The sequence below is a fragment of the Diospyros lotus genome, chromosome 13, assembly GCF_014633365.1.
Source record: "Diospyros lotus cultivar Yz01 chromosome 13, ASM1463336v1, whole genome shotgun sequence".
NCBI lineage: Eukaryota > Viridiplantae > Streptophyta > Magnoliopsida > Ericales > Ebenaceae > Diospyros > Diospyros lotus.
The window spans coordinates 29,333,145-29,359,741 of record NC_068350.1 but is presented as its reverse complement, the minus strand read 5'-3'; positions in this window follow the sequence as shown (position 1 = coordinate 29,359,741).

Genomic DNA, 26,597 nt, shown 5'->3' with positions numbered 1-26,597 from the left:
TAACCATAAAAATAAGTATAAATCAACACAATAAGGTATAAAGCTCACCCAAGAGACAATATGTAAGTGAAATAAATATAAGGAATTATGCACTCATCATTTATCATCTTGTTTCAAACAGTTATAATTAGCCAAAACTCTACTTCTTAGTATATATATCTATTCTTTGAAGACAAGATCTATCTCTGATAAGAACATACACGAGTATACAACAATAAGATACATTGACACATTCTCAAGCACAAGTGAACAAAATCCTTTCAACAAGCTCTCAAAGAAGAAATCATTCAATCCCTAGTGTGCATTGTGGTGTGAAAAGGAGAAGCAAATTGAAACCAGCATCTTATCTTTCTAAGCTCTCCTCAGCTCATACCAATACGTTTGTGCAACCATTTGGTAAGGCATTTCATTACATTAAATCTATTGAGTTGTAAAAGATAAAGTTTTATTTATCTTGTCATTGGTTGTAAGGTTTTGAGTTTAGCCTTAAAACTCATTGTGGTGTAAGGTTTGAGTTGAGTCATAAAAACTCATTGTGTACAAGGTTTTAGGGTGAACCGTGGTAAAACCCTTGTTGTGATTGATCACTAGTGAAAGTGATTTTATTTGAAAATCCTTCAAGTGGGTAAGTTTGGAGGTAATGGACTAGTTGTTGTGCCGAACCGCTATAAATCTCGTGTGTAAATTGCTTTGCTATTTTACTTGCTTATTCTCATTGTTCATGCTTTCAAAAGAATCGTTTTAAAAAGCTAAAAGTTTCAAAATAAGCAAAACAGAGAGGAAGGTTTCGAAACATACTCTCTTAGGTTTTGAAACATACTTAACAGAAAAGTTGATTTTGAAACAAACTCCTTGATATTTCAAAATATAGTGTTCTGTAAACAATAAGTCTTTAATCTATCGAAGAATTTACCCTAATCCCAATTCACCCTTCTCTTGGGGGATATATTTTCCATCATTTGGAACTAGCAGAATGAAGCATCGATCATTCGATCTCATTAGTATGATCTCATCATAACTTGATTGACATTGCTACATTATTTGGGATTCATCTAAATAGTAAAATACAAAGATGAATGTATTGCCATGTATTAAAAGAGAAATATTGATATTAATCAAAATATGTCCAAGATTAATTAGAAATGCAGTCAACTCACAACTCTTATGATTGGCTCCTAGGTTACAATTCCATCAATCTCCCACTTAACCTAAAGCTAATCACCCATATACAAGATACCCATCTTCTCAAGATGTTTCTCGAAAGGTTTCTGTGAAATAGTTTTGGTAAATGGATCTGCTATGTAATCCTCACTGGAAACCCTGTCAATTCTTACATCTCCCATTTCTATAATCTCTCTAATGATGTGGAAGTGCCTTAGAATGTGTTTGGTTCCCTGATGAGACCTTAGCTCCTTGGCTTGAGCTATTGCCCCATTATTATCACAATACACAAGAACTGGATCAACAATGGATGGAACCACTCCTAGTTCCATGAAGAACTTTTTCATCCAAATTGCTTCCTTGGCCACTTTCGATGCTGCAATGTACTCTACTTCACAAGTAGAGTCCGCAGTGATTTCCTGTTTGGAACTCTTCCAACTCACTGTACGACCATTCAACAAAAACACAAATCCAGAATTGGATTTTCTATCATCTACATCAGAGTGAAAACTAGAGCACAAACTCTCATAAGCTTCAAGTAAAATGATTTGCAATCTTTAGATCAATTCATTCCCATCCATTATCCTTCTCAAGTTCATCCATGACTTGTATTTATAGGCATCCCAAAAGATCTAAGAGAAAACTAGCCATTTCAGATCGTTGGGATTTGAAAAACTAGCCATTGAAATCTTTTTGCGGAACAAACTATCGACAAAAGAAATGAGTTAGTCAATAGATTTAAGCATTAATACAAGACTTAGTCGACAAATTAATACTATTTGTCAACAGAATCAATTCATTGATTCTGTTAGTCAACAAACTAAAGAAGATAATCGATAGAATGAAACACTTAGTCGACAGATGCACAGTAGAAACACAACTTAGTTGACAAAAGGAAGAACTTAGTCGACAGATTCAATACAAGGCTTTTGTTAGTTGACATATTGAAGAGATTTTGTCAATAGATGAAACTTGATGATATAATACATTACAACACATTTACATTTCTTTAGTTTAAGTAAACTTTAATACATAAATGTAAATAAGGAAGTACACTCCATTTGAATTCAATAAAAATATCTAAAAAATTAAAATCCATAACCATAAGAAAATAGAATTTTGCTTTTAGTACAAACTCATGATTTAGAAAATTTACCACTTTCAAAATACATATCTTCTATTTATTGAAAAATTCATTAAAAATCATTTTAACAACAATGAATACTATCTATCAAAATACTGAGAGATAGTTTTTCAAATGAAAACATTTTTTTATATGTCTCCCTATAATGTGCTAATCTTCTAGACTTAGAGAAATAGCATTTCGTGGGCTCAACAACATGGACTTTTGCCTTTGAAACATTTTGCTTCATTTATCCAATGATTCAAAACTAATTTGTAAAAATCATTTAGGAGATTCTTTTAAATCTTAATACTTGTTTTTGCTAATCTCCAACTAATATAGAAAATCATAGATCATTTTTTTTTTTCATATTCTTGACAAATCATAATCTCCAACAAATCATATTCCTGAAAAATGACTTAGGAAATAAATTGATTTTATTTTTCAACATCAAAACCAAACACAAGAGTAAAATATCAAGATTGACGGTCAGACCGAGTGAAAGATCCAGGCGTTAGAAGACATGTTAAGAGCTTGTATTCTAGATTTCCCAAGAAGTTGGGAAAAACACTTACCATTAGTTGAATTTTCCTACAACAATGGGTACCACAGTAGTATTGGGATGGCACCCTATGAAGCGTTGTATGGGCGGAAATGCATAACTCCACTATGTTAGGCGGAAGCTAGACAAACAAGATTGATTAGGCCCGAACTAGTCCAAGAAACCACGAAGAAGGTTAAGAAAATCCAAGAGAAAATGAGAACCAGTCAAAGTTGTCAAAAGTCGTACGCTGATCGACAAAGACGAAATTTAGAATTCCACGTGGGTGACAGAATGTTTTTGAAGGTTTCTCCATTCAAAACAGTGATTCGAGGAAAGAAAAAGGGAAAACTAAACCCAAGGTACATTGGTCCTTACGAGATTTTAGAAAGAGTTGGGCCAGTGGCTTATTGGCTGGCATTGCCGATAACCTTATCAAGCATCCATAATGTATTTCATGTGTCACAGCTGCAGAAGTACAAACCTGATCCTACTCAAATTCTCCAAGATAAGACCATTGATATACACGATGACCTGACCTACTTAGAGGAGCCAATTCAAATCTTAAATCAAAGGGAATAGCTCTTAAGGAACAAAATCATCCCTTAAGTAAAAATACTATGGAAAAACCACAAGGAAGAAGAAACCACCTGGGAGCGTGAAGAAGAAATGAAGGTTTCTTACCCACATCTATTTAGTCCTGGGAATGAGTAATTTCGAGGATGAAATTTCTTTTTAGAGGGAAAGGATGTAATACCCAAGACCTTGTGTATATAATATTTTGGGAATTCGTGGAATTTTTAGGTTAAAACGCAATTTTCAACATTTTAAGGGCCAAAGTATAATTTGCAAGACTTGGCACAGTGAGGGAACGATCGCAAATGAGGACAAAGTTAGGGGCATAAGTGTGAACAGGAAGTGAGGAAGCCCTAGACCCAAAGGATTCTCAAAAGGAAGCCCGAAAAGTAATTTTTGTATACTCGGGCCTAAGTACAAAAATTGTATTCTTTCTAAGGGAGGTTAAAAAGACAAACTTTCTAGAAACTTGGGGGTGAAATGAAGAGTTCTTGACTCCTAGGACATAGTGGAATTAATGGGAAGTTCAGGGGTGTGATGGAAGAGGTCAAACTATAGTTGGAAATTAATGTAGGGGTTGAATTGCAAATAACAAGAGTTAGGTGTGAAACCTACAATTTTCCAGCTAGCTACCCATGACCCCTGATAGAGACACCTATGGCCATCAGGAAGGTCGCCCATGGGGCTCAGAAGAAGCCCCAAGTCATGATGCACCGACCCAGGGTGGCCATTGGCCGAAATCGGCCACGTCTTGGTTGCATTTAATGCCGGAAAAGATCAAAACTTTTGGCATGAAGTCATGGAATTTTTCTCATTGTGTAGAGCTTATCGAGCCACTTAATGGCTAGATCTAGACCTTAGGGGTGAGTAAGCTTGAAAATCAGCATTTAACGATGGGTTTTTTCCTATAAATAAAGGGTTTGAGGCCGAGAATATTATTTAGATTTTGCTTCTTATTTGGGTTGTTTTAGAGAGAACTGAGAGTTCTTGTTAAAGGGATTTTTTTCCTTGTAATTTTTAGAGAAAATTTGGAGAATTTGGGAGCAAATGGTATAGGTTTTAAGGGGGTTCAGAGGCTTCATCGAAAAATTGGGAACTCACCGGAGCCACGCCTGTAAACGACCGTTTGGGGCCTTTTTGGTGACTATTTCAGCCATCAAATGGTACCCCTAGGTCCAACTTAAAAAGTACTACAAGGGGGTGGAGGAAGATCAACCATTGGGGGTGGTTGAAGGTAGTTGGAGTCGGAGAAGAAGGCCGAAAAAGATGAGGTGCGTGGGCAGCACATGCAGATCTCACTCTCACCCACTCACTTAGCACGTGAGGGCGCATGAGGAAGTTCTCAGTTGTAAGAGTTAGGAATTTCATGACATTCGAGGATGGCACACATTTTAAAGTTTTGGTAAAAGATACAACTGAAAGGTGACTGGTCTTATCTAGTATTTAATTTGTTTCCATAATTGATTTTAGCATGTGTTGGTTAGGTTCAAGTGAGTGGATCTACCCTCCAGAACTTAGACTGATCTTTATGAATGTTTTGCCAAAATGATTTAATTATTAGCATATTGTACATATTGAATTTTACTACATGTCACATCTATTGGTTATGATTTGTAAAAGAATGCATAGCGTATGTGCCTTTCATGGCATTACTATTTATGAAATCATATCGTCATTATAATGTCTGGTGGGATGGGACGGGGTCATCTTGAGAATGGGACAAGGTTAGTCTCTGTTATGGGTGACGTTGATGTGCACACAGAGATTAAGTATGTCGCAGCAAGGGTAATCCCAATTTGGTGATGTGGGATTAATATTTTCTCATGATTGACGTGTTGTGTCGATTTGTTCATGCGATGCTCATAATAATGCATACATATTGTAAAATTGATTTGTTTTTATGCCATCACTTAGATGTTTTAGCATCTAACCTGGGTTATGCCCCTGGAATATTCAACGTTCCAGGCAGGGTTTTCGGCAAGGGCAAGGACGTGGCTAGTTGAGGGCCATTGGAGGTCAAGCATGATAGTTGTTGATTTTGTTTAAAGTTTATATAATCCTTATTTTGTTAAGGAAACACTATGTATGAGCGGTTGTGGTTATTTATTGTAGTTTACATTATCTTGCAGAACCCGTCCGCTGCATGAATCATGAAGCCTTTACACATTCTAAAACCATTTTTGTGTACATTCTCTATATATCATCATGCTATGCATATTATAATAACTTATCATATATAATTGACATATGATTACCTATGGCAACATACTTGAGAAAATAGAACCCATGTAAGGCAACATCAAACCCTTGCATGTCCTCAATAAAGCATCATTCCCAAAGGAAGATAGTGTAACACCCTGCTCTCCTAGAAGGGCGTTACGTAACGTAAGATTCTAGGGATATTTTTTTTTGTTCCAAACAAACAACAAATACCCAACACAAAACCGTTCCCCGAAGATCCCGTTACACCTTCTCAGTATATTAACTATGAACTATCAATAAACTAAGACAGGCTCACCAACTCAAATGCAGAAGCTAGATCGAAACCTTAATAGGTCATAACCGAATCCACTTTATTTATAATATAAAGTCAAACTAACGTTTACATGATGTCCTCAAAATGAACAACATTATTGAAAGTGATATATTACAAGCTATCAACTAATTGTCGTCACTCCTCGACAATTCCCTTCCCTTTTACACCGCTCCCTTCACCTGGAACGTTTAAATATTCCAAGGACATAGTCCAAATTAGATGCTAAATCATCTAAGTGAGAGTTCAAAATCACATTTTTCATGAATGAATGCAAGACATGAAATAAACCAATACACCCAGTAGGCCCTAGCCCAAGAGAATCCCCAGCGCTTAACCCTACCACGGGAAAAAAACAATCTCTCTAAAAGCTATGCTACCATAACGACACAACGATGTGAAGTGGTTCTAGCTTAAGAGGGGCAAGCCAATGCAACTCTCTAGATCGCGCTTCCATTCTAAGCATCTAGGAACCACCATACAATCCCAATTCCAAAATTTCACATGGAACACCTAGTCATCCTAGTGCAACTTCCCTGGCCAAATGGCTTGGCACGGAAACCAAGGCGATTATCTCAGCATACTCACTAGCACGAGATACCCCTATTATTCCGTCATGCCCTTGGAGAATTACGGCTACACTATCCAGACAACATCCTAGGCTGACATCCCATATGAACAACACAGTATGGACCATCTAGTTGTCCAAGTGCAACTTCCCTGACCGAACGGTTTGGCATGGAAACCAAGGTGGCTATCCTGACATGCACACCAGCATCAGATACCCCTATTATTCTGTCACAACCTTGGAGAATTATGGTTACACTATCCAAACAATATCCGAGGCAGACATTCCATACGTACACACAAAACTCAAGGTAATGCCACATTTCACAATTCAATGCATCATATAAACAACAGTTTTATAAAATGCAATGCACAATTTCAAAACATTTAGGGACGAATCTCCTTAAAAACCAACAGTCACCGATTACCATTTGCATGCAACAAAACCATTTGCATAAAACCACAACACATTTAGGTAACACAAATACCATATTTTTGAGTAAACTACTCACAACTTAAAATCAAATTTTGGGGGCGAACACTCACCTCAACGTATTCGGATTGTCTCGATCCTCGTGCATAACCTCATTTTGAGTGTCAAAACAAATACTCGTACTTGTACTCAACCTCGATCCACGACACTTCTAAAACACCATATTTAATTAAAGGAGTATCAAAATCCATTTTTCTCAATTTTTCCATAATTTCCCCTAATTTTCTCCCAATTTCCACCTCGATAATTCCAAAATAATTATTTCCTCAACCATTTTTCTCAATTTTTCAACACAATAAATCCTCAAATAATTTAATAAAAATTTTGGAAGAAGAAATATCGAAAATGCCCCCATCACGCGCCTTCAGGCGCTTGGCGTGTGGGTGAGAGTGAAGGTTGGCGCGTGGCTGCACGCACCACCGTCTTCTCCAAATATTCGGCCACCGACGGTTACTCCGATTCCAAAAACAAAGGTACCCCCTTGAAGCCTACTTAAAGTCGATCACAATAGTGCAACTTTCCGGCCGAAACAACATCGGCGAGGCATCCAAAAGTCGATTTACAAGCAGCCCTAGGTGGTCCGCCTCCCACTCACGGCCAAGCTTCGAATGGCCTTCAAACGAACCCCAAAACGCCTCAAAATGCTCCCAAAATGATCCTTGATGCCTCGAGACCAAAAGCCCTCTATCCCTTGCCTTCGATTCTCACCAAAATGCGAGCTATTTAATACCAAAAACTTGAAACTTTTGGCCCCTATTTATACTAAAATTCCAATCACCTCACGGCTAATCAACTACCAAAGCTTGGTCCCGAAGCTTCATACAGCCAGATACGACCTCCCCCAAGCCACCCTCGGCCATCCCATCCCCGGAAACGGCGGCCATGTGCATGATAGTGCGGCGACCGTCTTCTCCCTTAGCATTCACATTGCAAATTTTTGTTTTATTGCATTTTCACCCCATGTTTTCATCTAATTTCATTTTGGCCCCTTTCCTGATACCCCTGATCTTTCCAACACCATCACTAAGGCCCACAAGTCTTGTACTCTTCATTTGATCCTTGAAACTTCTGAAAAGTTACCATTTTGACCACCCTCGGGCAAATTTAGAAAATTGCACTTAGGCCTGGTTAGTCGTTTTGACCATAAATCAATTCGTTTTAACCTGAAATCACTTAAGGGTTGTTCTACGTATAAAATATAGGTCCTTGACACTCTTCATTAACCTTGTGGGTGTCTCCTATGTCGATTCGATTTTATCAGCCCGATCGACAGCTGTACCAAAAACTGTTCCAGATCCAATTTCTTTCATCACTAAAAATCATAACTCGAATCATTTGTTGATAATATACCATTTTCCTTGGCTATCTAGGGTTCGGGTACTCCCTCCGATTAATTCGATCGTCCAAAGCTGCGTTAGTGTACCCTATAGTCTCATTTTTCTGCAAATTTGATTTATGCCCTACATTAAATACCATTTTTATCCTCAAATCATTCCCGGGTATTACATCCTCCCCCCCATAATAAATTTCATCCTCTAAATTTGGTCCATGATATTTGAATCACTACTATTGCTAAGGACTTCTCAATTGCAAGGTCCTAAGTACCATTAATTATCCATAACTTACATCTCTATACGGTCCGAGCTTACCAGACACGTCTCTTATTTTTTGGAATATCCCGTTGTAGCTCTATACTAGCGGTTACACGTATCCCAAAATAATTTATAAAACCTAATATCACTTCTAATCGTGTCTTCAAAATACATTTCAGTTGACTCCTAATTCTCCCAACCCACTCTAATGCTAATGCATATGCCATGATTGCACATAAATTGATAATATTAAACTTAACTCATCTACTATAATCGCACAGAAATTGATAACATTGAACTAAATCGGCGTACCTTTCTCCATTGTCAGGTAGATATCTTCGTCATCCTTTGACAGGTGGAAAACTAGTCCAGGGCGAGGTTTTTGTGCCTCAGTCGCTTTTCCCAATTGCTCCACCTTTTGTCACTTTGGACATTCGCTCGAGTAATGACTAAGTTGTTGACATGTGAAACATGTGATCCCCATTCGATTCCCGGTCGGAGGTGCCTCTTTATTCTTAGGACAGTCATTTTCCTTGTGTCCTTTTTCACCGCATGAAAAACATCGGACATGTCCTTGGAAACATTGTTTCCCTGAGTGTACCTTGTTGCATCGGGGACATGACTCATTGTTTTTGGAGTTCTTTCCATCTGATTTATACTCCCCACCTTTCGGATCTTTCTTCTTCTCGTCCGACCTAATCAAACCAACTCATAGTAGATTAGTCTCAGTGGACAAGGCTCTATCCAGCGCCTCGTTGTAGGTGTCCAAAGTCCACGAGATAAAAGCTTGCTGCAGTCCCACCTTAAGTCCACCCACAAATTTTTGGGCTTTCTGCCACTCATCGGCTTCATACATAGGTACATACCGGATCAGTTGAGTAAACTTGACGTCATATTGAGTTATTGACATCTTGTCATTCTGCTTCAACTTCATGAACTGCCAAGTCTTTTCTTCTCTCCAGCTCCAAGGAAAATACTTTGCGTCAAATGCCTCCTTGAATCTAGCCCAAGTCATAGGTTGAGCTTGCCTCGGCCTTGGATCTTGCTCCACTTTCCTAGGTGTCCTCTGCAAAGCTCGTTAGGCTGATTGCCACCATCGTGCAGCTTCTTCCTCTAGCATGAATGTAGCACAGTTGACCATATCTTGGTCACTACACTACAAATGTTGGAGCAGCTTCTCAGTTTGCTCCATCCAGAACTCCACCATGCAGGGGTCGTCTTTTGCTTTTCCCCTGAATACCGTGGATCTTTGTCGGCGATACTGATCTAACACATGAGTAGTATGCCTCGATGGCTCATTCCTCGTTACATGTGTTAGCATGCCCTCTAAGATTCTCTCCATTCGGTCAAGTTTATTCTCGCTAGGACCTGATTGTTCCTCTTGTCGTCCATCGCTCGTGACATGATTCGCAAAACGGTTGCGATGACTGCTACTACTGTCACTCTCGTCTCGATCGTTGAGATTCGTGACTCTCCGACTTTTCACCATCTGAAAAGAAAAAAACACTTTCTTAATCAATGCTAATCTCTCTTAAAGATAATCTCTATCTTGCTAACCGATCTTTTGGGTCCCACAACCATCAAAGGTACCCTGTCCAAATCTTAATTCATGAATAATCAGAATTTTTAATCTCCAATAGCCTTTACAAGATTCAATCTTTTATCCCGACCATTTCATTCTCTAGATCAACATTTGAACTAACTCACTTGACTCGTTCCCATGGGTCGTTTCCTTGAGGTAACCTTACCTCAATCCTCACAACATTTATTTTGAGATCCCAATCATCAAAATCAATCCTCAGATTCCTTGAACTCGATCCTCCACAACACTTATCAAATCATCCTAAGTTTAATATCCCTAGGATCCTTAATCCAGATCGAATTATTTCTAACTCGTTCATTCTTGATAACTACCAGTTATCCCAATATTCCACTTAATGATTCCAACTATTGACCTCAAATCGATTGTTTCTAAATTTCCAACGAAATCTATAATCCTCCAATAACCTTCACTCTAATCAGAGTCCCTTAAATATCAAAACTTCTCTCTGATAGCAATTGTAACACCCCACTTCTCTGGAGCGTTACATAACGCAAGATTCCGGGGATTTTTTTTTTTTCAAACAAACAACAGATACCCAACACAAAATCGTTCCCTGAAGATCCCATTACACCTTCTCAGTATATTAACTATGAACCATCAATAAACTAAGACAGGCTCACCAACTCAAACGCGGAAGCTAAATCGAAACCTTAACAGGTCATAACTGAAACCACTTTATTTATAATATAAAGTCAAACCAATGTTTACATGACGTTCTCAAAATAAACAACATTATTGAAAGCAACATATTATAAGCTATCAACTAATTGTCGTCACTCCTCGGCAATTCCCTTCCTTTTCGCACCACTGTCGTCACTCCAGAGACATAGTCCAAATTAGATGTTGAATCATCTAAGTGAGAGTTCAAAATCACATTTTTCATGAATGAATGCAAGACATGAAATAAACTAATACACCCGGTAGGCCTTAGCCCAAGAGAATCCCCAGCGCTTAACCCTACCACAAGAAAAGAGCAATCTTTCTAAAAGCTATGCTACCATAACAACTCGACGACACGACGACGTGACGCGGTTCTAGCTTAAGAGGGACAAGCCAATGTATCTCTCCAAATCACGCTTCCACTCTAAGCATTCAGGAACCACCATACAATCCCAACTCCAAAATTTCACATGGACCACCTAGTCATCCTAGTGCAACTTCTCTAACCAAATGGCCCGACACGGAAACCAAGGCGGCTATCCCAGCATACTCACCAGCACGAGATACCCTTATTATTCCGTCATGCCCTCAGAGAATTACGGTTACACTATCCAAACAACATCCTAAGCTAACATCTGACATGAACAACACAATATGGACCACCTAGTCGTCCTAGTGCAACTTTCTTGACCGAACGGTCAGGCACGGAAACCAAGGTGGCTATCCTGACATGCACATCAGCATCAGATACCCCTATTATTCTGTCACAACCTTGGAGAATTATGGTTACACTATCCAGACAACATCCGAGGCTGACATTCCATACGTACACACAAAACTCAAGCCAATGCCACATTTCACAATTCAATGCATCATATAAACAACAATTTTATAAAATGCAATGCACAATTTCAAAACATTTAGGGACGAACCTCCCTCATAAACCAACCCTCACCGGTTACCATTTGCATGCAACAAAACCATTTGCATAAAACCATAACACATTTAGGTAACACAAATACCATATTTTGGACTAAACTACTCACAACTTAAAATCAAATTTTGGGGGCGAACACTCACCTCGACGTATTCGGATCATCTCGATCCTCGTGCATAACCTCGTTTTGCGTGTAAAACAAATACTCGTACTTGTACTCAACCTCGAACCAGGACACTCCTGAAACACCATATTTAATTAAAGGAGTATCAAAATCCATTTTCCTCAATTTTTCCATAATTTCCTCTAATTTTCTCCCAATTTCTACCTCGATAATTCCAAAATAATTATTTCCTCAACCACTTTTTCAAAATTTTGAAGACAATAAATCCTTAAATAATTTAATAAAAATTATGGAAGAAGAAATATCGAAAATGCCCCCGTCACGCACCCTCACGTGCTTGGCGCGTGGGTGAGAGTGAAGGCTGGCGCATAGCTGCACACGCCACCGTCTTCTCCAAATATCCGGCCACCGACAGTTGCTCTGATTCCAAAAACGAAGGTACCCCTTGAAGCCTACTTAAAGTCGATCACAATGGTGCAATTTTCTGGCTGAAACAACACCGGCAAGGCCTCCAAAAGGTGATTTACTGGCAGCCCTAGGCGGTCCGCCTCCCACTCACGACCAAGTTTTGAATGACCTTCAAACGAACACCAAAATGCTCCCAAAATGATCCTTGATGCCTCGAGACCAAAAGCCCTCTATCCCTTGCCTTCGATTCTCACCAAAACACGAGCTATTTGATGCCAAAAACTCGAAACTTTTGGTCCCTATTTATACTAAAATTTTGATCACCTCAAGGCTAATCAACGATCAAAGCTTGGTCCCCAAGCTTCATAAAGCCGGATACGACCTCCCCCAAGCCACCCTCGGCCATCCCATCGCCAAAAATGGCGGCCATGTGTGCGACAGTGTGGCGGTTGTCTTCTCTCTTCGCATTCACATTGCAAATTTTTGTTTTATTGCACTTTCACCCCATGTTTTCATCTAATCTCATTTTGGCCCCTTTCATGATACCCCTAATCTTTCCAACACCATCACTAAGGCCCACAAGTCTTGTACTCTTCATTTGATCCTTGAAACTTCTGAAAAGTTATCATTTTGACCACCCTCGGGCAAATTTAGAAAATTGTACTTAGGCCCAGCTAGTCGTTCTGACCATAAATCAATTCGTTTTAACCCGAAATCACTTAAGGGTTGTTCTATTTATAAAATATAGGTCCTTGACACGCTTCATTGACCTTCTGGGCATCTCCTATATCGATTCGATTTTCTCAGCTCGGTTGACAGTTGTACCAAAAACCGTTCCCGATCCAATTTCTTTCATCACTAAAAATCATAACTCGAATCACTCGTTGATAATATATACCATTTTTCTTGGCTATCTAGGGTCCGGGGTGTTGTTTTACTTTTTTGTATATTAGTTTTGATGATGAAAAACATATTTTATTAAATCCCTAAGTCATGAATCAAGGTGTTGGTTTTAAACATAAATCAATTTCAATATCAAGTATTACTTTGTGAGAATGAAAACCAAATGAATTTCAAGTATTGAGATTTCAAAGTCATATTTTCTAAGTCTGGAAGGTTAGCACCTTATAAGGAGACATATATGAAAATGTTTTCTTTTTAGAAAACTAACTCCCGGTATTTCAATAACTAACATTCATTAGTGATAAAATGATTTTTAACGAATTTTTCAAAAAATAGAAAGTGTATATCTTGGAGGTGGTAAAATCGCAAAATCCTAAGTTCCTATTAAAACCCAAATTCTACTTTCTTATTATTATGGATTTTGATTTTTTAGATATTTTTATTGAATCCAAATGGGGGGTATTTTCTTATTTACATTTATGTATTAAAGTAAATGGAAGATAAAATGTAAATATTTTGTGATGTTTTGTATCAATCAAGTGTGCTTCTTCATGTTATCAGTTGAGTTTTCAATTTTTCATAATGGATAGTCGACTATGTGGTTATGTGCTGTCGACTATGCCCTAGGATAGTCGATTATGCTTGATTGTTCTGTCGACTATGTGTGGCTTCTGTCGACTATATTTCATTCTGTCAACTATTGTGTAAGGATAGTCGACTATGCTATTTCTTCTGTCGACTATGTTTGTTCATGAATTTCAAAATTTTCCTTGTATTTTTTATATGTCGACTATGTAAAAGGATCTGTCGACTATGAGAAGTTTTGGTTGAGAAATAGTCGACAATGCTTTCTTGTCTGTCGACTATGCCTAGTTTTATTTGAAGAAATAGTCGACTAACCCATTTCATCTGTCGATTGTTTGTTTCTCAGAAATCAATAACGACTAGTTTTTCAATCTCTAACGGCTAGTTTCTCATTCTCCAAAGGCTTAATAACGGCTAGTTTTGGGCAAGACTCTTGGGATGCTTATATATACATATCAAGGAGATTAAGAGAAGGCTAATGGACGGGAATGAAATAATTTGAGCTTACTGTTACTCTCGTTTATATTTACAGTGATCGTGCTTCAATTTTTTCTCTCTTCAAGGCTTTGATTTTAACTTGTATTAATTCATTCAAGCCTTGTTTTCATTGTGAGAGAACTTGTAACTAAGAGTGTCAACTCTTAGCATCTCGTTTACATTTGTATCACTCTTATTTTTTCCTAGCTTTGTGCTAGAGGACTTGCTCGTTGAAGCAAGGGGTTGTATTTCCTAGCTAGGTGCTAGAGGGCTTGCTTGTATAAGCAAGATGTTGTAATTCCCAGTCTTGGACTAGAGGACCTACTTGGTTTAAGTAGGGGTTTTAGTGGATTGTTTGCAAAATCCTTAGTGAGGAGCTAAGGTAGTGGATTAGGCTTGGGTTAAGCCGAACCACTATAAATCCTTATGTTTCTTGTGCTTGTGCCCTTTGATCTATTTATCTTTCCAAGCATTTCATTATTCCTCACTTGGTTCACATATTTATCTTTGTAAACTTACATCTGTCATTTTATATACTTCACGTTTTTATATCCTAAAACCTCAATTTGTGTTAAAAAGTTTTTCAAGTTCAATTAAGTTTTTAAAATAACCAATTCACCCCACCTCTTGGTGTGTGCCATAGCACCTCTCGGTCTAACACGGGGTAGTCCCTCCGACTAATTTGATCGTCCAAAGCTACGTTAATGTACCCTATAGTCTCATTTTTTAGCAAATTCCATTTATGCCCTTCATTAAATACCGTTTATATCCTCAAATCATTCCCGGGTATTACATATAAGGTGATACAAAACCCCATTTGAGACGCATCCGGTATAAATGAAACCATGAAATAATTTACTGGAAAAGGGAAATAACTTGCAAAATGAGAAAGGACTTGCAAACATAGAAGTATGAACTTGCAAAGAGAGGAACTGAACTTGCAAAAATAGAAGCATGAAATTGCAAATTAGGAAGTTAGGAAATAGGAACTTACGTCAAATATTTTCCTAATTTCTCCCCAAAATTCTCACATTTCACTCAACCCTCCATCCCATATATATAGGCTAAGGAGAAGGAAGGTGGCAAGAGCATCGTGGTAGCAAGGGCAGGCATTTTCTAGAGGAAAAAAAAGGCTAGGACACGTGGCGATGGGTGGACGCAGCTAGCAGCTGCTTGGTGCGGCATAGCCCCTCATGGGCGTGGGCTGTGCGCATGCAACACGCGTGGCCCCGCTATTGCGCCTGTGCTTGGCCGCACATGTGGCCCCACTCACGCACCATGGGCGCCATCTAGCACCTTGAAACGACGTCGTTTTGACTCCTAGCAAGGTTTAAAAACCCAGCCTTTCCCATGCTTGGTAGAGAGTTTGATCCCGCAAGCTCTCCCAACCCCTTCACGCACGCGATCATCTCGCCTTTATGCTCCGGTGATTATCATGGGGTGCAACTTATATTTAACATGATTTGGCCACCAGTTTCTAAAATTACACTTCAACCCCAATATTTTTGAATAATTACTAAAACATCGTTGATAAAAAATACATAAATTTTTATTTTTTTCTAATTAATTCCACACACACAAATTTACATTAATTCATAATAAATGGGTGATTACACAAGTATTGATATGCCAACAATATCATGCCAAATGAAATATCACAGCTATCGATGCAATAAAACATGTGCAGATATGACAAGATGAACATAAATTGCATATAATTTAGTAACCCTCGTGAAAATCATGCTCAATTTAGGAAAACATATCACGTATAAGTTTTTGGGGAAAACCACTCACCTTGACTTAGCATTTAAAGCCTTCTTGATATGCGTGCCCAAACCTCAAAATGCGTGTCCAGATAATTTCCTAGCCAAATTTTTAGGAAATTTAATAAAACATAATTTCCTATTTTTTCATAATTTTCTAGAATTTTTTCACATTTTTTTCCTTTTTCTCTCCTTTATCCCTTATTTTTTCCATTCTTCTTACCTTCCACGCGCCTCACTTAAATGCTTGGCACATGCTTTCACACGCCTAAAGCCAGTCATCTTCTCCGACTAATTCCTTTGCCACAAACCACTTGGTTTTGCTTTTTTCTTTGATTTTCTTCTTCCTTCTTGGCCTACCCGACCTTCCGAACACGTTGGCACACCTTTTGGTTTGAAACAACCGATTGAACACCCTCTTTTTGGTCGTTTAAACCTTAGCTCTGGTAACCTCTCAACTTTTTGGTGAGCTTCAAAACACCCTCAAATTGATTCCAAAATTCACCAAAAATTCCAAAAATGCTCATTAATGCCTCAAGAACAAAAGCCCCTTATCCTTGCCTCTTGATTTTTTTCCCGAACACTTGGATTACCCAATTTAATTTTGAAGAAACCCTCAACCCAACCTCGACTACTTAGCCATTTTTGGCCGAATCTCCAGCCAATCCCAGCCTCAGCTTGCACCCCAAGGCCTACTGTTGGCCATGACGGCCTTATCCCCTTGTTTGATCAGCCATTTGATGCTGATGCTGGCGACCATGTGTGGCTAATGATTTCTACAGATTTCACATGGCGACTTGCAATCCAGCCCCTCATCTTCCATTCTCTTACACTTTGTCCTTTAGCCACCAAGTCCTCAAATTCCAAAAAATTATACTTGGTCACCCACAAACTTTGACAAATTACACTTTAGCCCCAAAGTTTTAGAAAAATCAACTTACGCCCCAATTTTTTGTAAATAAGAATTATATTAAAAGAAAAGGAAACAACAAAATCCTACAAACACAGGCGGAGCATACCCCACACCAAACAACCAAAAGGAACGCACACCCTCAACAAATGAGGGGAACCAAAATCAATAATGATAAAACTAAACACACATAGAGCAAAACTAACTCAAGTTGAGTCTGTAATTCAGCTTTTTTTCTCTCTCGCTTCTTCTAGGACTTTGATTTAACTGAAACGTAGTCAGAACCCGAGTCCTCAAAACAAGAAACCTGAACACATCTTCTTTGTCACAACCCCTCATGGATGACTAACGTCCCACCATATCCTTCTTAGCAACACGCTCCATATCCATCGGATGCTATAACACCCCCAAGAGATAGGGTATCCATATCTTCCTCTGGCATAGGACAATAAAGCATTGCCACCGGATCACTTGCAGCTCTTAGGGCACTAAGAGAAGTCTCATTTTCTTGTTTAGCACTCTTGATCGAAGACCCATGAGGCTTAGCCCTCCCACTATCATTCCTTGCTTTCCCTATCGCTCCTACAGTTGGATTTTGACCTGCCTTATCAAGATTCAAAGGGCATTGATCAAGGGAATGGCCAAAAACCTTACACTGACTACATCTCATGGGGACCCACTAGTATTGGACTGGCATTCTCAAGAATTTAGTCTGTCTTGAACAACCATCAAGACCCTGATCTAGGGTAACAAATTGGGGAAAATCATAAGAGACATCCATCTCAATACAAACCCGAGCAAAAATCCCATTCTAGAGTAGTCCTCAGTTGTAAAATCAGCATGTATGGGATAACCAAGAACATTTGCAACAGATGCAATACCCTCATGCCACTTCTTAAGAGAAATATTAAATATTTTAACCCAAATAGGCATCGAGGAGTGGGTCTCCTTAGATAAATCCATACCCACCTCCCATATTTTTAGAATCAACAGTCTTCTTGTGAAGTGCCAAGGCGGGGGATCAATCACTTTCAACATATTTATTTCATTGTCAAAATGGAATAAAAAACACCCAGAGTTATTTGACAATACCTCGGTAAGCCCAAAATGCTGCCACATTCTACACTTAAGCTCATAAAAATTACACTTAACTACTCAAGAAATTCTCGGGTATTACAATCAATGTCCTTTCACGCACTAGGCTGACACTAGGTGAGCATCAAGGGTCATAACCCCACACGCATCGACTATTTCGGGTGAGTATCACATGCACTAGATTATACTAGGTAAGTATCATCCACATGCACTAGTTCACACTAGGTAAGCATTGTCCACATGCACTAGATTACACTAGGCAAGCATTATCCTTATGCTCTAGATTACACAAGGCAAGCATCAAGTCTCATATGCACTAAACACCATCAAGCAAGTGTCAAATCTCACATGTATTAGATGTCACCAGGCAAGTATTCAGGTACATAGTTGTAACCCTCCACACCTTTGTAAGTCAACCATAATATAGCCAATAAAGGCATACGCATACACAATAAGCAACCTCATGAATATGTCCATTACCCTCTTAGGGAGTAATTTTATGTAGATATCACTCTATAATGCTTTTCCATAATCATAGCACCCAATGCCCTTTTTCCTAGAATATTTGCGTAAATACACCCTTATATTTGGAAATCCATTTCCCTTTTTATATAATGGTTTGGGAGCATATTAGAAACATATCAGGCACAGTTGCACATTTTCCTACGCATGGTCACATCTGTAACATCCCACATCGAGTGATAGGAAGGACTATAACAACTTACCCAATCATAATGCCCACGTTTAATAAGCATGGAACATGCCCATAAATAGGGAAAACATAACGTAAGAGGGAGAAGATGGGCATCAAAGCTTTAAGGAACCATTTGAGCAAAAACCCCAGCTTTAGTCGACAACTCCATAAGCATCGATCAACAGAGGCCTCCCAATTTGTCGACCAAAGGCAACATCTGTCGACAAATTATCCTAATTTGTCAACAGATAGAAACCCATAACACCCTAAAACTCAGCTTCTCACCCTTGAAACTATGGCAAGATGAACCAAAACCTTACCAACTTTTCACCCTACCAAACCAAGCATCATTTCCAACAAAAGAAGGGAGAGAAAATCACTTTAGAAGTATTTGCAAGGACATTAAACATAGAAATGGAAGTATTTTACAATCACGTAGCAATTTTTCTCTCAAGGCAAAGGCTTTTAGTAAAACCATTTTAAGGACCGAAGCCTCAAACTCATAGTTATCAACAAGGATGAAAACTTGCCTCTTACATAAAGAAAAGAGGAAGTAGAACTTGCCTCTTAAAGCTTCACTCTTGATCCAAGCATGAGGGATGCTTCCACAAGACTCTAACCTGGAAGAACCCACTTAGAGGAAGGAAGAAGATGATAGAAATTCATCCATCACTTCCTAAAACCTCTTCTTGAACTTCCAACCCAAAGGAGAAAGGGAGAAGAAGAAATAGAAAGAAGGAGAAGAACTCACTGCCATTCGGCCTCTTCCTGTCTTCCATAACCTTAGTTAAAGGCATTTGTTGACTACCCGAGATCGACCTTCCCAATCTATCGACTAACCTCTCCAATCTGTCGATAGATTCCTTTCCTCTTGTAATCGATCGACATATCACACACCTTTTATCGACTAACTCTTCTTTTACACCAATCTATATACAACCTTGCCCTATCTATCGACTACCAAAGTCCCTTTCTTCCTTGATTCTATCTCCCAACATCCTAATCAACCCTTTCAACCATCAAATACCTCATGTAGCCCTCCAACTAGCCCACATATAGCCGGTAAGCCACACTTAACCCGTCATATAATTAATTGGCTTATTCCTTCCCATTTATCCTTTTATTTTCCAAAATGTCGGTCGTTACACATATTGTATATCCAAAGCATCCAAAAGATCCCAAACGCTCTCAAGCTAAAATTTGAGAAATCTAAGGCTTTTGAAGCATTATTGGACAACAACCGAAGAGCCATAAGGCAAGAGGAGAAAAAGATTTTGGAGTCTACTCCGAATTTCTCCTTCAAATACAAGGTCACTAATTTATTTATTTATTTAACTATTATTGCCTTGTATAATTTGTTCTTAAATACTTATTTATTTCTATCAAAGTGTGGGCAATTATTTGTAAACATTTAAAATATCATTATGGATTGTATAGGTTTCCTAGAACCATTAAAATCTAAGTGAATCTAGTTTGCAAGATAAGTTAGGGTGAAAAGCTTGGTGCAATGGTTGCCAAGAATCCATTATAATCCAGGTGTGTATCTAGTTTCCAATGTGAGATAGTGTGAAACTTTGGTAAAATTGGTTTAGTAGAACCCCAAGGGTGGTTAAACCTTAGCATAATGGACTTGGTGTGTGCAGAGACACCGAATCACTTAAAATTGCCTACTGTCTCATTTAATTTCTTTTTTGCTATATCTTGTGCTTTGCATTTATTATTAATCTCAAATATCATTTATTATATTGATCAAATATATATTATTAAATAAAATCATTAATTAAGAATATTTATTAAAATTAAAAAAAATTAATCACTCAATTAAACCACCCTCTTGAGTGACCATACCCTAAGGGACCAAGAATATCCATACAACACATAGTTTATCTTCGTTCCATATAGAAATAGTCTTACCCATTAAATCACTGCCCTTAACTGTTGGCTTTACATTTGAGATTTTGCTCAATGGCTTGAAAGAGTCCACTTTAGGGATCCAATGATCAATCCACACATCAATATTCTTTCATTTCCTACTAATTTCCAAGCACCATTCACCAAAACCTTTATAGTTTGAAGGAACAACCTCCCTCTATAATAATTATACTTACATATTCTGGTCCATAAATTTCCTTCACCTCTTTCCAAATAGTTAAGGAAATTCTTATTGGATTCAACTATAAACCTTTTTATAGTCTTTATTTTTTATAAGTTTATTTATTTATCTTACTTGACTTTGTCTTTACATTTATCTTAACAAACTTCACTTGATGATGTTAGGGAAAATAGATAAATCCACTTACCACTTCACTAGTGTATTGCCCTATTCTTTCAGTGCACTCTTTTATAGACAAATTCTTTGCTGCAACCACCAAATTGATCCAACCATACTGTTTCTTCTTCTAGAGCTCTCAAAAATTGGTCAAATCATGGCCTAAATTCTTAACTCTAATCATAGAAGGCAACCTAGAGGAGGGAGAAAATAGAGGAGGTCAAATCCAAGGTAAGGGTTATCCAAGAAGAGCAGAAGCTTGAATTGTACAGGATTGAGGTCGAATATAGAGAACAGCTTGCCAAATACAGAAGGGATGTAGAAGTGTTAGTGTAGGTTCTCTAGAACCAATCAGATTGGACATGTTGTACACTGACAATTGCAATCATATTTATTATTGAATAAAGAGTTATTCAATTACACAAGAAATTGTTCAATTAGTTTCTTGTTATTATTGTAATAATCGGATGATACTAGATAAAAGTCCATAAGATGTATACTATGATTAATCTATAAAGATGTGAGATGATGCATCATAGTTTGTAGACATCATTCAATGTCCCAAGTCGTGGCAATGTCAAGAATGGACATTGACAATTGCAGTAAGACTTGTATGTGTTATGTTTTTTCTATCTGATAACATTAGGGGTCTCACACTCATAGGCATGAGGATGCCCAGACAAGTACATAGGTGACCAATGTTGGAGAACATATCACTGGCCATGACTGGCCATGAGAATCTATTTTGGTTATATGTTGATGGAATTCTCATTACGATAGGCCTAGACAAAGGCTGCACATAAGTGATCGTTGGACATATCATGAGGTTTATGGAGATGGGCACATAACTAGGAAGGGACTCAACTATCCCTTAATATAGGATGATGTATCCGAAGGAGTTTTTTAATAAGGAGTTTTTTATTCACTTTCTATTGAGTGAGGATATCCGAAGGACCGAAGAAAACTCATGTGATCGTAATCAAGCAACACATCACCAGACTTGAGATCATAGAAGATACGTTAATGAGAGGATTAAATTACACGGTAACCATGCTCGTGAAATGTTGCTTACGGATTATGAATCATTCTGAATAATTGGGTAGGCATGATGCCTTGCTAGAGGTCAATCTTGTCTTATGTGTTAGTATCAACACATTGCCAACATATTCAAAAGTCTAATGGGTCATACGCAAAAAGTACAGTCCCTAACTTAAATCGAGAGAGTAGATATATGGTTAAGTGGGACACTTTGGTAAGAAGTTGTACTGTTGTAGGTTCTTAATGAAAAAGAATAAATAGACGAAATTACGTTGATTTGATGAATGGGTCGTCATAAAGGAAAAAGTTTCCTAAAATGACAATTAATTAAATTAGAAATGAGTTTCTAATTTAATAATTTCTATATTTGTTAGAGTGAAAAAATAAGAAATAATATATATATATATTTGGGCTAAATAGAGTATTTGGGCCAAATATTAAATTAAATATTATATTTTGGCTAAATTGGATTTAGACCAAATATTTTATCTAAACTTATTATAATTGGATTTGGGCAATTTAATTAAGTTCTAAGTTGGATTAGGATAAAAGCATTTAATTAATTACTAGTTGGACTAGTAAAGTGTCGGTCCATACCCATTAAGGTTTAGGAAACCCTAGGAGTCCTTGCTCCTAATGGGGTTGCCCAAATAATGTGTGTTTTGTGTGTTGTTGTGTCTCAAGAGCTAAGAAAAAGGTTTCCATTCACTCTCTCCCTTTTTCCTTTCTGCATCGATTTAAAATGGGAAGGTTCTTTCCGTCCATACACAAGCCACAAAGAGGAGAATGAGCTAGCACTCCTAATCTGCTCTCCTCGCCAAATGACATGTGTTACATATCACGAATTAGAGGCTACACACTTGGACGGCTCGAATCCGCGAATGACTCAAAAATATAAAGGTTTGATTTATTTTATTATGTATATAAATGTATTGATTATGACGTTGATCTAATCACCAAGATTGGAGTAAAGTTCAAATGTTTTAACTACACTACTTGTCTCATAACGATTTTAATTTACTTTCAAGAAGCATAGGAGAAAGAGTTAGTTGATGACTGGGTTGGAAAGCATCTATAACTTAGTAAAGGTTCTCACTCGAGCAAATGGTGCAGTTGAGGCTTGCTGAGCCAAATGGGTGGTGAGGAGATTTGGCATTTGGATAAAGTTTGATGAGTTAGCTCACTAGTCTAGTTGCGCATCTCTATAATAGGTATTTGATTCCTTTAATTATATATGAAAACTTATCTCTTAGACCTTGTCAATTTGGAGCATTCATGTTTGTAACGACCCGCTCCCACTTACGGGCGCTACCGGTAAATAATCGACTGGATTACTCACCTGACAAACCACAACTAAAGAGTTGGACTATGTTTCAACAGGAAACTCCCTAGGTGGGAACTAGGCTTCGTCCTTCCCTTCGCTCCACTCAGGAATCGGTCCCAACTCAAATAAGAAAAATCCAACCTACCAAGACCCGAAACCCGAGTGAGCTTCACCTCTCTTCAACTCACCCCATAGCAAGCCAGAGGTGACCCAGGCACAAAGCTAGTATACAGACACTTCGTTGAGTATTGGGAATTTATGAGAACATACCTTGCTGATCCTGACTCGATCCGAAACTTGGCTTTACCGACTATGCCACATTCAACAAGCAATCTCACAATCATCTATCACACTATGATGATTACAACAATTAAATACATTTAAGCTCAATAACACAGACATTTACTCACAAGGGTATACATACACCACGCCCTTTGGCTACATACAAGCAATATTAAAAATACATAACTCGGGCAACTCAGCTAGTTGCCATAACGGCCTCCCGGCACCATCCCTGCTTGCATCCGGACTTGCATCATCTACACATGAGTTAAAACCTCATGAGTCATAAAGACTCAGTAAGGGTGTAATTGTAATACCCAGTATTAAATATCAGGAGAAGTTTTGGAAGTTATGGGATCAAAATGAAATTTACAATAGTTTCGGGCCTAAGTGCAATATGCTAACATGAACAGAAGGCGAGGGACTGTGTCAAGTAGATCAACAAAGGTCAAAATAGTTCAAATAAGCAATACTCAACACAATCAAGGGACTTTCAAAGGATTGAAGTCAAAAGCACGCAATTAGGAGCATCCGGGCAAAAGTGCAATTTTTGTAAACTGCCCGAGGGAGATCAAGATGACAAGTTTTTCAGAAATTCCAAAGGGAAATAGGAAATATAAAACCTGAGGGTCATGGTGAAGGTGCTAGATAGTCTAGGGGTATCAAGAAATAAAAGAAAATTCAATTAAAAGTTGGCTGGGGGCTAAAATGCAATTTTTGAAAGTTGCTTGGTGTGAAACCGACCGGCCGCCTATGGCCACCGGCGGCCGCTTCTGGGGCATCGGGCAGGTCACCCGGAGGCTCTAGGCTAGCCTCCAGGCGACGACGAGGCCGTTGGGAGCTTCCATTGGCCGGAAAATGGCCTTGATGTGATCGGAATTAATGGCCAAAAGATTTTCGATTTGGCCGAATTTTTCGAGGGATCTAGCGCTTGATTTGGTGTTTTTTGATTGGTTTAGAGGCGAGATTTGGGCTTAAGGGATAAGGACGAGCCGGATATGGTAGGGAATCGGGTCCAAAATGAGTATAAAAGGAGGTTTTCGGCCGAGGGTTCAAAAACAAAAATCGCTCAAATTTCTTGTGTTTTTGCTTAAATCGAGCTTGAGGGATAAGGGGCTTTTGTTCCTTGGGTTGAGAGGATCATTTCTGGAGCATTTGGGAGCGTTTGGTGTAGATTTAGAGGGGTTTTGGAAGTTTGGCCGGAAAACCGAACCGCCGCCACTGCGACCTGCAACTGGGTTTTAAACCCACCTCCGGCCACTCTTTCCGACGATCAAGGGCACCATTGAGGTCGCCTTGAAGAAATCTACAAGCCCCTATAAGAATTTAGGGCATTGGACATCGCCGGAATCGGAGAAGACGACCGGAGAAGAAGACTGTGCGGCGGCGCGTGGCAACCACTCGCGGGACCTCTGGGTGGCGCGTGAGGGCGCGTGAGGTATGTTTTTTCTTTGTTTTTAATTTTAGAATTTAGGTAAAATTATTTTAAGAATTATCATGGAAAAATATTTTGTGAAAATTGATGTTAGGTATTTTTAATGAATTTCCGAAGATAGAAATGTTTGAAAAATAAATAAAAATAGAGAAATTGTGGAAAAATAGAAATATTGATTCTAAAGGTCTTAAATGGTGAAATAGGAATCAATTGGGTCATTGGAAGAAGAAATACACAATTTTTGAGGTGTGGCACGTTTTTCGAGGCAAAATCCGGACTTTTCCGAATTAAGGTGAGTGGTTTGATTTTAGCCTTATTTTGACTCGAAAGTGTTTTAAAGTACTTTTGGTGAGTTTTTGTGAGTATTTCTACGCTCCTAGACTTAGCTTATTTTACAAGGCATTTACTTACATTCGTTGTATCGATATACACTACATTGCATTAACTGTCTATTTTTAAAAGTATTGGTGCATGGCGTGTAAATTTTCATATCATATAGGGTCAAGTCTAATTGCATCGTTGGGTCCATATGGGGCGGTAAGGGGTCTACTTGAGATTGGGACAATGATAATCCAGGTGAACGGGTGTCACACTGGGGCACTCGAGGGAATAATGTTAAACCAGGTGAACGGGTGTCACGACGGTGCACCCGAGGGATTAACGTTGGACCAGGTGAACGTGTGCCACAGTGGGATATTCGAGGGATTAAGTATGTCAAGGTGATATCTCGAGCTAGACATGTCTTGCATGTTGACGTATACTATGCCATGCTCGTATGTCTTTCATGCATTGTATATTTGTTTCATGCCTTCACTTAGATGGTTTATCATCTAACATGGGTTATGCCCCTGGAACATTCAACGTTCCAGTCAGGGACAGCTGCGAGGTCGAGGACACGGCCGGTGAATCTGTGGTGTTTATTTGATAATTGTTGTATTATTCTGGAAACACTAGTATTTATAATGTTGTATGTATGAGCAATCGCTCGACGGTGTTGTAATCGTTAGTATCAATGTTGTATACACATATCTGTATGGGAACATTTTGTGTGTAACACGTGGTGGGCCACGTCATTTTGATTAATTAAGTATTCCGCTGTGTTTATATTATCTTGTTCAGTTAAGATTTGTTATTTCTAGCTAAATGAGTAAGACTGGAACTCTCGGGGTATATATCTGCATGAGAAGTGGTTCTTTTGATCACTGCGGGAGCCGGATGTAGTTTTACGACGAGTGTTTCATCTGCATGTGAAGATTGTGCTCACAGGCGCCGCGGGTATCAGAAAAAAAAAAAAAAAAAAAAGAAACCCCGGGAATTTCCTTATAGTGACATGCCTGTATAGGGCGGGGTGTTACAGTAATGCATGTAAATATGAATATAATCATGTTTATGTATGCCAAATGCATGCAAATGAGGCTAGGTCCACTCATCCTCACAACCCACTAAGGTTTGAGGCATCAACCTATCAGCCCCCACCACACTAGTCCTCCATATGGCCACAGGT